This window comes from Cervus elaphus, chromosome 23 (assembly GCF_910594005.1).
Source record: "Cervus elaphus chromosome 23, mCerEla1.1, whole genome shotgun sequence".
Lineage (NCBI taxonomy): Eukaryota > Metazoa > Chordata > Mammalia > Artiodactyla > Cervidae > Cervus > Cervus elaphus.
In genome coordinates, this window is record NC_057837.1 from 41,520,596 (window position 1) to 41,536,000 (window position 15,405).

A 15,405-nucleotide genomic window follows, 5' to 3' on the forward strand; every position below is an offset into this window, starting at 1 on the left:
GCCGGGCCCTTCTCACATTCAGGAGTGTGTGTGCTTAGTCACTCAGTCGTGTCCGACTCTTTGCGACCCCATGGACTGTGGCCCGCCAGGCTCCTCTGTCCATGGGATTTCCCAGGCAAGAATACTGAAGTGGGTTGCCATTTCCTTCTCCGGGGGATCTTCCCGAACTAGGGATCGAACCCACGTCTACCGCATTGCAGGCTAATTACCATTTGAGCCAGTAGATCAGATAGTAAAACCGAAGAAACGACAGACAGCTTTCCGGGGTTCAGGAGATGGAAAGCTCGAGCGTCCTGGTTAACCTAGTATGTGCGTCTATGTGAGTGTCCACTCCTCTCTTTATGCTCTTGGTTCTGGAAACCTCTTCGCCCGCAGAAGAGAGCGCGGTCCCTGGGAGGAGGGCGCGCCCCTGAGTGGCCCGGCCCCGGGTACCCGGCTTCCACAGTGACAGGGCTCCCCCTGTCGGTTACGCGGCCCCGGGATACACCCGAGCCCTAAGGACGCCCGCGCCCCTAACCCCGCGATCCAGGCGCTCGCGCCGTCCGACGGCGTCTCCCAGTCTCTCGGAAAAGGCCTCGGCGGGGTTGGGGGTGGGGGGGGGGGGCCTGGCGCTTCTTCCAGGTGCTCGAAGTTCTGCACAAACCCAGATTGGCCTCCGCCGCCTGTGGCGACGCCGCGGAGCTCGGGTGACGCGGCCGCGGGGACCCTACCCGGGAAAGGCGAGCGCAGCCGGCTGATGCTGCGGGGAGCGAGCGCTCACGCCGCCGGCCCGCCGCTGGTCCCCGCGCCGAGGCCCGAGGGGGCGCTCCCACCCCTGCGACTCTGGCTCCTTCCCTTCCCGGCAGCTCGAGTTTCTAAAGGTTGATTCAGAGCGTCTGGCACGAGAGCCTCAGGCTGGAATGCTGTAAATTGCTCCGGGAGCTTCTCTCCAGGAAAAAAGTTCGCGGGTAACTCGGACGGAAAACAGATGTTTCTCCAGCTCTCCCCCCACCCCCTTATCTGAAGGAGAACTGAAACCTGCAAAACTTTCCTTTGCCCTTGTCCCCTGTTACCCGGACTTATCCGGCGCTGCCGGGTTTGCGTAAAAGTCGCCTTGTAACCGACGACTATGCTAGGGTTTAGCGCGCGATGATTTTATTCCGGGTGCTGCCCCAGCGCATTGACTCAGACTCAAATCTGGGCCTCCTCCGGTGTCCCTGCAATTTCCAGCAACACTCCTTCATCCCCGTGGCTCTCCGTCATGTGAAACTAGCCAGTGGGGAAGGGACATCAACAAACAGAACTCAACTTCCCAAAGCGATGACCCATAAAATATCAAAGGGTGGTGGTGGGGCGGCCGCTTCTGGCTGATCAAGATTCCGGTTCTGGAAGCCTTTTGGAGAATACAGGTCTTGTTTTAGGGAAGCTGTCCCCAGACTTTTTGGCACCAAGGACCTGGTTTCATGGAGGACAATTTTTCCAGGGACCAGGGTAGGGGGAGATGGTTTCCAATTACATTTACTGTGCACTTTATTTCTATTATTATTACATCAACTCCCACCTCAGATCACCAGGTATTAGATCTCAGAGGTTGAGGACCCTTGCTTTATTTAGCGCATTACCAGACAAGTTTGCAGGTGAGGTTAAAACGGAAGAGACAGAGAAAGGTGACTTAGCAAAACCTTGTGAAAATACACATTTTACCTCCAAATAACCTTTGGTTTGGGGGAAATCAGACACCCACCCGTCCGTTATTCATTCACGGTGGCATTTTCATGGTGAGTCCCAAGTCTTAATAAAGAAGAGGCATATAGTTGTGTCAAAGGTTGTAATTAACATTTCATTTTCTGTGGGTTGTTATTTCTGAAATTTCGTTTAGAAAAATCAAACTATCAAAATTAGTCTACTTGGCATTGAACATTCAGATACTTTTTTTTGCTGGCTTTTATAGCTCTTTGATGGCCAAAACCCCAGTTGTTTACAGAGAGGGCAATTGAACAGATAATTAGCGAAGAATATCTTTCAAAGGAGATTTATGTGAAAACACACACACACAAGAAAGTGATTTTCAAAATGAGAGAAAAGCAAAATATGACATTGTAGGTTTATACACAGTAAATTTATACACATGCACACAATCTACCTCTCTTGGGCAAGATTCACAGGAAAAGATGGGAAATAAATCCTAATAAAGAATGATAAAAAAAGATAAATATGTTGCTAGCAACCCTGGTTGTGTTTGGTGGTAGGATTATCTCTTCAATCTATATTTTTCCTGCAGTATAGTTGTATCATTGTATATAATAAACTATTATTTTATGATGACATTATTTTTTATTATTTTAAGTGAAATATATAATAAGACTATTAGATTTGATGTCATGGAAACTTTACCAAAATAACTTACACTATATTCACTCAGTTCTCACCTGTGCAAGAAGTCACCTTTCCAAGGGAACAAGGATTTGAGTCCAGAAAACAAACCAGTATTATGTTCTCTGACCTGTGTCAGTGCCCTTTTTGAGTTGAGGGAGGAAGAGAAGCGATTTGCATGCCAACCCCAGGCGATGACTTCCTAGCCTGAAACCAGGGAGGGGTGAGGCTCTGTCCACAGGTCCCATTGGATGAATTTGGTGCTTACATCTCTTTCTCTGATGCATGTAGAATTTGATAGCTGTTTGGATGGTTGGGTGCAGTTATGCATTGTGCATCTTTTGTGAGCTTCCTTGGTGGTCAGGTTGAGCAGTTGTCAATTCCATTCCCATCTTTGTAGGCCTGTGGAGAAGGTCAATGAATGATCTGCCCATTCGGGTCCAGGGTCTGGCGAATATTTCTAGTATCTTCTTGGCATCCTGTCTACCATTGTCAAGGCTTTAGCACATTTCTATATGTGGGACTCTTAAGCAGGTAATTAAACTAATCTTAAGAGATAAAAATAAAGAAATGACAATTTTGAGTAGCAGTAGCAACATGTCAGTGTGAGTGAGAATAAGCTCCTCTTAAGGGATGCCTAAATTAGATGTATCTGTATTGGTGGCCCTGTGAGCTCTTTCATACATTTAGATGTTATTCTTGGAGGTAACCTGTTATTCCTGCCCAAAAGGCCAGCAATAGACCTAACTGAGGGTGAGGGTCGTGGAGAATCCATCACGCACCTGAAGAATCAGATGTGGACATTCCTTCTTAGGAAAGTGGAGATCAGGAGGTTAACAAGGCCTGAATTTGAGTCTTAGGCAGTTGTTTGCTTCTGCCTTCCATCTCAGAGTGATATAAGGGCTCTGGGTAAACAGAAAAAAATTAGAACCAACTTGCTCTCATATTAAGCAGTGATGATGAAGAGGAGTTTATAGATTTCTGGCCCATTCAGCAACTACTTTAATGAGTAATTCTTACACTACATATGGCGAGACTGCACCCCTGACCGTTGTAGACAAAGCCATGTGCTTATAGAGGTCATTTTCTTCTACTTGCTCCTCTGCTCCTCTTCTCCTCTTCTGTCGTGGGTTCCAGCAGAACTTACTCTGCTTATGTTTTCAAATGTCCTTTCAGCAGTGACCCAGTGACTTTTCCTGAGGGCCAGAACCCTATTCCAAAGGGGAGTCTACCAGTCACCATTCAGAATTACTGACTTGTTGGCAGGGATGCGTGAAAACCTCAGGTGAAGTATGTTGCCTGTGTTGATCCATAATTGATGGGGAAACCAAGGGTTGGGTCCTCTGAAGCCAGCCTGATGGCATGATGCCATCAGAAAGTAGCTGGTCAGGGGCATATGGTGGGCCACTCCAGTCCTGCTACCATTTGTAATCTCTCTCGAGTACCAACTTTCTATCCTACAGGTACTACGGGGGTTCTGGCTCCGGGAAGAAGGCAGAAGGAGCACCTGCAGTCTTGAGAAGTGCCCCGTGTTTGTGTGTGTGTGTGTATGTGTGTGTGTGTGAGAGAGAGAGAGAGAGAGAAAACATGCAAGTGTGTAATACACGAGTCTGGATTCACTTTTCATCTACTTTATTTCCAAGAGTCCTTCCCGAGGAAGGACTGCAGAGCTTCCTGAAAAGTGAGAGCTTCCTTTGACAGGGAGGGTTAGCATATTACAGCCACTGTGACCCACTGGGGCCCGGGTAATTAACCAGGGCTGGGACCACCCCTCAAATTTTTATGTGCATAACCTTCCCCTGGGGCTCTTGTTAAAATGCAGATTCTGATTCAGCTGGTCAGGGGAGGGGCTTGAGAGTTTGCATTCTAACAGACTTCCAGGTGGTGCAGCGCTGGCTGGTCCGAAAACCACGGCTGTAAGAGCCCCGCTTCCCTAAGTCATCTTGCATTCTGTCCTGAGCAGGGTGGTGGTTTGGGCCTTGATGAAATGTGAAATGTTAAGTCCATCGTCACCTTCAGTGGGTTCTCCCCTCCCACTCACTCAGGCCACACGGACCGTCTCCGCAGCCGGGATGCACCTTTCCAGGGTTCGGAACGTGTTCTCAGCTTGGGGCGTGGAGAACGTGCTCTCCCCGCCTCCCTCCCCGCCCCCACCCGGCATTGTCTGCGGCCCGCACCTCCCTCAGCGCCTTTCCTGGGACCTCCCTGGTTGACAAGGCAGAAGTGGGAATCTTCAGCAATGATCAGTTTGTGATTTGGAAGCTGTCATTTTCCGAACACAGAAAAGTGGTCTAAACAAAGTGTCACCTGCAGTCACGCTGCATCACAAAGATTCCCGTTTCGCTCTTCTCGGAAAGCGAGAGCGCCCCGAGACGCTCCGGTCCTGCCTCCCGGGAATCTGGCTCTGGACTCGCTGACCTTTTCCTAAACATCCCCCGACGCTCATCACTGATCCCAGTGTGTATTTTTAAGTAGCAAAATAGATCCAAGGAAAGTGACAAGGAGATTCCTGTTTGTCCAGTTTGGAATGGAGTTTGCACGTCTTCCTCCTGGGGAAGACCTGGGTCTCCTGTGGAAGCAACCGGGACTGGGAATTTTCTTCCACAGACGCTGACCTGATGCCGAACTAGCACCGCCTGACCGATGCTCCAGAAAAAGAACAAGAGCAGGAGTAATGCAGTCTGAATCCGCAGACACGCCAGAATTAAACGCCCCCCCCCCCCCCCCCCCCCCCCCCCCCCGCCAGGAAATACACTGTTTCTTTTGCTTCCACCCAAATATTTTCCAACATGTATAATAGGAAACGTTTAGAAACTAAAGTGTGAGTCTCTAAGGTGAGAAGAATGTAAAAACTCAAGCTGTTCCTTTAATGCTTATTCTATTTGCAATGTGCACCCATAATTAGCGCTCAGATCATCTTCCCCTTGTGGGAATTTAAATAAGTCATTCCTTCTGAAAAGGACTCCTTTCCAGGTAAGAACTGCTAAAAAGGAGTAAATGTATTTCTTTACTCCTGTGGGCAGATTCTTCTTATTTCTACTATACTTATAAAAGCACATGGGAAAAAAAAAAAAAGCACATGGAAAGATCAATGTAAACATAATAAGAATTTTAGACCAAGTCCTTAATATGTTTGATTTTAAAGCAGTAAGTGCTGGGGGTGAAAAAGCTGGGGAGGACATTGTACTCAGCTGCTTTGAGATCCCTGGATGGAGCTGGATATAAAAAACAAACTTACTTTGCAGTTTCTTTCACCCCTGCTGGCTACATCACCCCATAAGTTGCCTCTGTCATACTAAAGGGATAGAGATTCGATTCGAGGTGCTGTTTTTGCGTGTATTGTTTTGCATCATATAACAAATGATCAATGCTGTTTAATATTCTCCAGAAAACTCTACATGAATAGATCTGTACCTTCCCAAATCCTGAGAGTTTAGCACTCCCCTTTAAGAGGAAACCTGGCAAGGTCATCCTTCTAAGTCTTCAAAATAAAGTGCTAAGTGGATGCTAATGATGAGGACCATCTGGTCCTGGTGGGAGTTCTGTGTTTCTCCCACCTCCCCAGGCTTTGTGATCAAACAGAAATTGGAAGAAGCCTTTTTTTCTTCTTCCCTGTTTCTTTCTTTCTTTTTAATCCTTTTTATGCTTAATTTAGAACTACAGGTAAAATTTTTTTCTTTATGTTTATTCCTCAGGTTTACTGGCCCCCAAGTGACCAGGATCTTCATGGTGGGAGGGGTAATATTTGCATCAGTTTCCCAAACTCCAGGGTTCCTTAAACTCCAAGGTTCCCTCTCGCAGGTGGGAGTTCCCTTTGTCCCTGGGGAACTGGAGTGAGATGTTGAGGGCTTGCCTCAGACCACCCAGCCCTTCTATCCCAACCTGGGACATTTGATTCAAACTTTAAATTGTTTCCATATCACCATATTTTCTGAGGGAGAAGTCATCAGAAGCATGGGAAAGAGAAAACACTCATGGAGAGAGCTTTCAGTTATTGGTACTCAGTGTGTGAGTGTGTGTGTGTGTGTGTGATTGATCTACATTATGTCCAAGATTGTAACTATCAAAGTATAAGGCTAAATAAACCATTTGTTGTTGTTGTTTAGTCCCTAAGTCATGTCCAACTCTTTCGCAACCCCATGGACTGTAACCTGCCAGGCTCCTCCACCCACGGGATTCTCCAGGCAAGAATACTGGAGTGGGTTGCCATTTCCTTCTCCAGGGGGTCTTCCTGACCCAAGGATCAAACTTGCGTATCCTGCATTGCAGGCAGATTCTTACCCAACTTAATTGTGGAACATTAAGAAACTGTTAAAAGAATGATATAAATCTCTCTGAAATTATATAGAAAGTATATCTACTTTATGATGAAAGGTTAAATACTCATTGGACTGGGGTAATTTGATTTAATTTTTGTAAAGATAATTCTGACTCTATGCACAGAAAAGGTTTAAAAGTTGCACACAAGGCTGTTAACAATCACACCCCCAGAAGTTGGGACTTGGAAGGCTTCAGAGAAGACTTGCCATTTTCACTTTATATTTTCCTCTATTTTTAAACAATTATTTCTTCTCTTTTTGTCATTAAATAATGTTAAGTAAACAAACATTGAAAAGTGCAGTCTTTGCCACTGGGTAGATGACAGGCTGCACATGGTATTTCTGCTCCTGTGATCGAACATATATTTTTCTGCCTCTTGGTTTGGAGAAAATGAGTGAGTCTGCTGAAGACACAAAGATCATATTTGCAAGAAAAGGATCAAACTAGGAATACCCATGGCCCAGGAGTGTTAGGTAAGAAAAATAAGCTGCTAAGACTGAATAAATCTGTCCTAACTTAAAAAATAAAAAGTAGATGTCCCAGAGCAGATCTTAAAGAACCGGGCAGTACTTAAACTGCTGTGGGTCTTAATTGCTGACGGTTCTCAGGAAGGGAAGGGATTGAAATGGCGTTCTCTGTGGTTCAGCTTAATTAATATTTATGGATGCAGAAGAAAATTAAATAAGCAAACAGTGTAATTTTAAACAGTCTGTGGTCCTGGTAGCAGGACTCACAATAAATTCAGAAGCAGGAAGAGAGTGCTGAGGAACGGTTCCTGATTTCAGGTTTCTTCCCTTCTTCCACCATCCAGGCAACCTGACCCTTTTTTTTTTTTTTTTGTACTGCAGCATACTTCAGTACTGATACCTCTGAACGCTACTGCCTGGTTCACTTCCGATTTTTGCATGTTTTTGTCATTGTTACTGGTTATCTGCAGGAAATTTTTTTTCATGGGCATGCTTATGGGAGGGATTATGTCCAAGGATGTTAGCTCTGGCACCATCTCTAATGGACCCACTGGGTGTTTCTGGGGTGTGTATCTGCCACTTACTCATTCTTTCCGTGGTTTGATGAGTTGAGCTTTTCTATCTTAGGGGCAGAGGGTTGATGAGAAAGCACAGCTTCCCTGTCATGGGGAATCCTGACCTTAGATCCACTTCTGCACACTAACAAACATTTATTGGATGGATGGATGGAAGGATGGATGGATGGAAGAACAGAAGACAGTTGCTATGCAACTCTAATGGAAAAACTCATAATTTACCCATGAGGACTGGTATTGGAGGGATAAAATCAGATTAGGAAAAGTTGTGAGTGAGTTCTTTTCAAGCTTCAATTGATGGCTCATCAGTGTGTTGGGGCAGTAATCTACTTCACTGAATCATCATTAATTAAAGGAAGGGACTAGCATAGAATTTCTCTGTGCATCGCATATATAAAAGGCATGTGTAGTTCTGAAAAACTTGGTATAAACGTGTGTGTATCTGCAGCAGGATGGAAAATGCATTCTCTACTGGGTTAAGTGTTAGTCATGTCCAACGCTTTGCTACTCTATGGGGTGTAGCCTGCCAGGCTCCTCTGTCCTTGGAATTCCCCAGGCAAGAACACTAGAGTGGGTTGCCATTCCCTTCTCCAGAGGATCTTGACCCAAAAATCAAACCTGGGTCTCCCTCACTGCAGGCTGACTCTTTACCTTCTGAGCCACCACTCCAAAAAACCTGAAAGATCAGGTCCACTGGGAGCTCAGGGTTTCTTAGCAAAAAATCTTCAGATTTCCCATTTGGAGTGGAGATAACAGCAAAAGTCACAGAGTGCATGAGGATGAAATGAGTTGAGGACTTGATGGGTACCTGGTATTTTGAGAACATCTGATCACTCTTACTTTCCCTCCCTGCTCCCTCAGCATTGCAGCAGGGGAGTTCCAACCCTGCCCAGAGAGATGCGTGATGCCTCGTCCTACAGTTTGTCCTCTCAAATCTAACCAAATCAACCTTCTTAAAAGACAATTAAACCTGCTCAAAATGATGCCACATATTTGAAAAGATCATTCTCATTTCTCTGGATGAGGTCAGAGCTGGGCTGAGCGCTGGGTCAAGGACCACTCCAGAATGAGCAAAAGTGTTCTACCCACTTGCAACTCTTAGCAAGAGCTAGACCTTGGTTTCAATTCCATGGCTTTCTCTTCTTTGGAAAGTTAAATTCAGTGCTGACAGTAAGTCCCAACCTCTCCCTATTTCCAATTCTTTTTAAACCCTCTACCACGTGCTAAACCATTCCTCTTTCTCCCCCCAACCCCATCCTCTTCCTGAAGTCATTTGGTCCAGAAAACCCCTGCATCCGAATGTTTTTGTAACTCCCCTCTTACGCCTTCCCAGCTCACTACTTCTCTTTCTGATTCCCATTCTATTCTCCTAATATCCTTCACATCCCCCTTCTTCCACATCCACCAAGCCATCTTCCACCCAGTCATGTTCTCCTGGTGACCCAAAGCTGGCAGAAGCCCCATTCATCTTTCTACAAGGCCCCTCAGCTGCCAGAGCCAACCTGCTGCCCTTTTCCTGCTGGCTGCTTCAGACCAACCTTGGCACCTGTGCTGGGGAGGAATGTTTGCTAAGTTTCAACCATTAGATTAAAAAAAAAAAAAGAAAACCTTCCACTTCGACTTATTTCAGGTAACTTCAATGTTTTCATTCTCTTGAGAGGACCAACATAGCCACCTGTTTTGTAAGAAAATGAAAATTTTGCTCTTAGCGATGGAAAACTCCCCCCTTTTCCATGGGACCTGGTGAGTTTGCAAACTTTGCTCTTACAATGAGTATGGCAGTGAATCTTCTTGTCTGTGCACATGCCCATGTTCCTCTAGTGCCTGGAGGTTCTGGAGAGATCCACACATTACCCTGTAGAGGTCATTTCTGCAGATGTGTGCTGGGGGTCTGCTGGGGTTAGGGCATAATGAAGGAGACTTTGTCTTTATCTGTCATGTTTTAATTTCTTTGCAAAGAGGATGCATCCACATGTTATTTTTGTATTTAAGTTATGCTGAAATGTTTCCAAGAGCACTGACAAATTCCAACACTAGCAGTTCTCATCAAGAGGTTAATCAAGCACCTCCTTGCTCTGCACCTCTTTCCTCTGGGTTGCAGCCAGTGGTCATGGTGGTGGAACTGTTCCTCCCTTGCAGGAGTCCTCAAGGATTAGAAATTCTGTTCTGAAGCTTCCTTCTTTTCAGTTCCTGTCACACTTGTGACAGGATGTGTAAACCAACCTTGGCCTTAGCTCTCATTTAAAGACACTTTTGTCCATATTCTTGGAGCAGGCCGGCCAATGTGCATCTATCTGATAAACGTATGCGAATCCCCAGCCATGCCCCTTGGGTTCAGGGCTCACAGGGCATCACGGATATCTTCAAGAAGTTTCCAGGGTCGGGAGTGGAGAAGAAATCAGCACAATTCGGTGTGTTAGTGCATCCCAGGGGGCAACAATCTGATCTTCCTGGGATGGGAGGGTCCATGCCTCCTGCCCAGGAGTGATGTTAAGTCCTACCTGGGGGAAGGAGATGAGTTCCACAGGCTGAAAGGGACCCAGAGCTCCCCTAGTGGAGGGAAGCGGCAGCGCAAGGGAGTGCCCCAGACCCAGCTGGGGAAGCCACAGCCTGGAAGAGACCATGAAGCTGCAGGGGGAGAGAGGATGGGTGTCAACTAGGGTTTGGAGTGGCTGTTACCCTGACAGTGTGGAGGGAAGGGAGGCTGGACCCAGGACCATCTCTCATCTGGTTCTGGTCCAGCAGGCTAACTGCTGGGAGTGACAACCACAGGCCATTTCAGCCTCTAGGGGCTCTTGGGCTGCAGAGGTCATGGCCCTTCCTGGGATGGCCCATATTCTATCTTGATAGAGGAGATCTCAGGCTCACTCCAGACATCTCTATGGGCTGCACTAGCTCCGAGGTACCCCACTGGGTTCTCCAAGGCTGCTTCGGGGCCACATGGAAGCTTAGCTTGCCCCTCTGCCCACAGCTACCTCCACCCCCACCCTCCCGCTCTGCTAGATGTTGAGCCCACCAGTCTCCCATGAACGCGGCACAGGCTAAACCCCACTGAGAAGCTGTCTTGGGGAGTCCAGATGAACAACCACTTTGGAGCTGCAGCACCAATCCGGATGGGGAGACTCCCCAGTGATGGAGACATCCTAGTTCTACCTCTGGCCTCTGAGGGTGTCTCCAGAAAACTCCAAGCTGACACAGACAGGAAAGTATTGGGTGACATAAAAATACATAACCGGGAATCAAAATTCTCTTAGTTCCCGTTTCCCCATGAAGTAGAGCCAAGGAATCAAGTGCAGACTGACACTTGACTCAGCAAACACTGGGAAAACACTGATGATCTGAGAGCAGGAAGGGAAGGCAGCTGATAAGGGGCTGATGGTGAAGCCAGTTCCTACTGGGGGCGTATGGAGCTTCACCTACAGCGGCTTCTTAAGGCAAAGGAGAAACTGCGCTGCAGATGTATCTCTGGGAGTAGGAGGGAGTGGGGGGTGTCTGTTCCCCAATCCTGCACTGCTGATTGACAGCTGCTGTTGGGGGTCTTAAACCTCCAGACACTTCCAGTCCTAAGCAGGGAGGGTAAAACCCTTTTGCTAGAAAGCTGCCTATGGAATCTGGCAAATGCAAGGAGGGTTTGGGGGCAGGGGGGAAATATTCAGGGCCCTGCCACCATCTCTGTATGTTCCAGGGTCTCCATTTCTTAATAGCTCAGCCTGCCTAAGCCTCAGCCCCTGAATCATCAAACAAGGATAATGCTTATGAGGGCTTCTCAGGGGTGAGAACTTTAAATGTGACTTTGCTTTAGTTCTCAAAGAATATGGTTAAGGGTGGGTGACATGGTGGGCAGATGGCCATGTCATAATATTAATCCTTGTCATCACACACCCTGGCCCAGCACTGCCCTTCCTAAGTGTGGAGAGGCCATGAGCCCCCTCCAAGATCTCCAGGATGGAATCCACCTTCCAAATGTGAATTTGGAGTGAACTTCCAGATGTGAACTTCCAGAGTCACGTGCAGTTGGTGCCCTGCATTCACCAAAGGTTACGCTCTGCCAGCTCCCTCTAGCACTGTCAAAGGGGCCACTCAGAAGAGTGTTGCAGAATCCAGGCACCATGCTCTTTCCACACTTTTTAGGGCTAACATCTGAGGACAGTGAGGTCAGTGTCCACCCGGGGGCTGAACAGGGTTGAAGGTCCTCCTGTGTCCATGGCAGTGCTTGCTGCACCACAAGGAAGGCAGATAGAAATGCCCAGTTTGAAGAGAAGCCTTCCTAAAATGTGCATTTTCAACACTCAGTGGCGAAAGAGTCAGCTCAAGTATTGAGTAAAGGTGAACTTTGTTCCTTATTAAATAGAAGGTAAACCGTTGCCTTGCTCCCTGTTTCCTGGTGAGATGATTCACCTGAAGTGAATGAGGACTCATGATAACATTATATCATCATGGAAAATCCTCCCTGTAAAGGCCGGATCTCTAACTGCTCCTTAAGCCCCAGAGGCCAGAGAGTACAATACACTGGGCTCAAACAGAGCAGAGATCACAGAGAAAAGCTCTTATAAATCGACCCTAAACACTTTTGTGCAAAAAAAATCCCAAACTGTTGTAATTCTCACCATGTGTGAGAAGGGATATACCATTTTCAGGGCTCTTTCTACAAAGTACTGATGGAATTTCTCCCATCCTTGTAAGAACTCTCACTCCCTGAGTCCCAGATTACTTTTAACAGAAAGCCTTTGATTAGATCCCCATGAGGTTAATGAGACCTTAAATCAGTCACAAACCCTTCAAAATTTATCTGGAAATTGCACCCGCTCTTTATTTTTATCACTGTTCCAATGGTCCTTCCTATAATTGAGTTTTACGTTCTAGACATTAATCATTGTAATTTTTAAATCTAGATAACATCTGAAGGACAAGTTCCCATTTCCTAATCTTGTTTTAGGCAGTCCAGAATAATAAACTTTCAATTCAAGATTAAAAAAAAAAAAAATTTACACATGCACACAAACTTGAGATGTTTCAGACTTTATGATCTGAGCATAAAAAAGAAAGGGTTGAGCCTTTGATTCATATTCTATTCAATCACGGGTACACCAGTGCTGGAGGGATTTGCATGTTTAAAAGAGTGCGCAGAAAGGCAGCCCACATAATGAATTCTGCGGGGTCTTGGCGGAGGAATTGGTATTCATCCTTGGCGCTGGTGTCTGCTGCAGGGTCTGTGTTCTCCGCGCGCGCTGATTGGGTGCCAGTGCCCAGCAGCGACCAATCATAAGGCGTCGGAGGGAGGACTCCATCTCTGCTGGACTTGGACTTGGGAGGAGAGATGAGTTGAGTGGCTACAGGGTCCACAAATTGGTTTGCAGGGTGTGTGTGCGGCAAGAGTCGAGGCGTGGGTGGTGGGGTTGATTCCTTTCCCCAGACAATCTCTCGATTAGGAAGCACCTCTTTCTTGGGGGTTTGAAGACCCAGAGGCATCCCTTTCTCCAGTTTCTGTTGGTAGTTGCATGGGTCACCTCTTTTTTTCTGATGGGAGAATGTGCTGGAAAATGGTCTGAGAATGAGCTAAATAGTCTTTAGCTCTCAGGCTGGTAAGAACTTCGACATTCAAGTGTTCCACAGGCTGTGCTAAAACTGCCGCGGATCCTCAGGACCTGGAAATAGCTAGCTATGGTTGAGGTTATTTAAAATTTTACAAGAAAAGGCGAAGGCACACCACTAGGGCACATTGAAACCACTGTTTCTGAAAGGGTTGTGTGAGAAAGAGCCGGAATGGGGGCCGGGAAAAAAAAAAAAAACAAACCTCAGTTTTCCTTTAGCTCAGGCTTACTCATCACCTTTTCTCTCCAACTGTGTCAACATGGGTGCAGGACCTCCTGTCCGTCAGCACCTTTGATGTCTGGAAATCCCTCCTGTCTGTCCTCATCACCCACTGACTCTGCCAGGGACTGCTGCTTCCCTGGAGTTTATCATCCAGCGGAACAGGTGGTCTAGCCCAAAAGTTTTCATGGCATGAGATAAATGGATGATCGTACTTAGAGCATGACTTTTAGAATCAAGACTTTGACTTGAGTCTGATTCTGTCACTTCTGAGCTGGGTAACCTTGATGAGAATCCAGAGCCTCTTAAGTCACAATTTCTCCATCTTTCAAGGAAGGTAATGGTTGTTTCTTTCTCTCAGGATGGTGGGGACCATACCTGTCAGGCACCCAGTGGTGGCTCCCGGAGAGGGATTATTCATGGCCTCTGAAAATACAGTATAGTTTATCCCCCTCATGGCTACAGCTTGCTGTGGGAAGACCAAATGGATTTTCACTGAATTTGGAAGTGGCCTGACTTCCAGCACTATGAATCTCCTTTGGTGGACTCTGGGAGGTGATGTTATCCAGGGCAGCTAGGGCCCTGCCTTTCATCCCCTATCCTGCCCACCGGTTCAGCCAGGTGGGGGAAAGGGAGGCATATTTCTTTTGAGGATGCTTAATGCTTCCTCCTGTCAGACTGAAGTTCTGACCAGTTGTTATGACAGCTTGCTCCTTCTCCTCATCGTTATAGGAGAAAATCCTGGTGTTTGAGACTGACACCTTGGAGAGCATCTTATTCTTCCACAGAAGGTGACATAGAAGATAGAACTGTTCTGACCCAAGGCAAGCATCTCTAACTTTTTATCATGGTTATTTCTAAAATCAGAGAAATAAACATTTTACTGGCACTGTCCTTCCCAAATGCATGGGAAAGACGGCAGAGAGAGACTCAAATGACCCAGCTTTGCCCAGAGTTTTGTCTCTTGGAAGCTGGATGACCCTGAGTAAGCTGGTTAGGCCTGGGAACTTAACCTTAAACCAAGCAAGAACATGCACACGAGCAGAGACTATGAAGGTGATCAAAGATCATGGTGGGGGCGGCGGAGTGGGTAAAAGCTCAGTCCTATGACATGGTGTCCAGGGACACAGAGCTGAAAGGGTCTGAGAACTCCTCTTATGAACCAGTTACTGGTTTGGTGGGACATGGAGTGGGTTCAGTTCAGTTCAGTTCAGTCGCTCAGTCATGTCTGACTCTTTGCCACCCCATGAATCGCAGTACGCCAGACCTCCCTGTCCATCACCAACTCCTGGAGTTTACTCAAACTCTTTTCCATCGAGTCAGTGATGCCATCCAGCCACCTCATCTTCTGTCGTCCCCTTCTCCTCCTGCCCCCAATCCCTCCCAGCATGGAGTGGGTTAGGCTCCTCTTAAGAGCTTACTTTTTTTTTTTTTTAAAAACAAGTATTCACATCTACTCATGATGACTAAGATAAACTGTCGATGTTGCAAATATGGAACCAATGCCTTCTTTTGTCCCTTGCCAATCACGCTCTCTTTTGTTCCATCCACTGTGAAAGTGAACCCATGAGAGAAGGGTTTGGAGTGTTTTCTAGACTCTTGCTAGTTAAACTTGAGTCATGGAGTTTGGGGGAGGCTGTTTTCTATTCAAAGGGAGATTCTGCCTCCGAAGGTCCCTGGGGGCTTGAAGATCTCCACTTCTGACAGGCTCCCAGGCAAGGATAATCCGCCACCCCAGAACCCATTTGAGAATGAAATACTCATTGACCTGCTCTGAGGTGCAAAGTTCTCTTTCCTGAGTCCATAGCAAGGAAATAATTTTGAAAGCTAATTTTGGGGGAAAGAGAAAAAGATGTCTGAAGCTCTCGAATCTTCCTTCA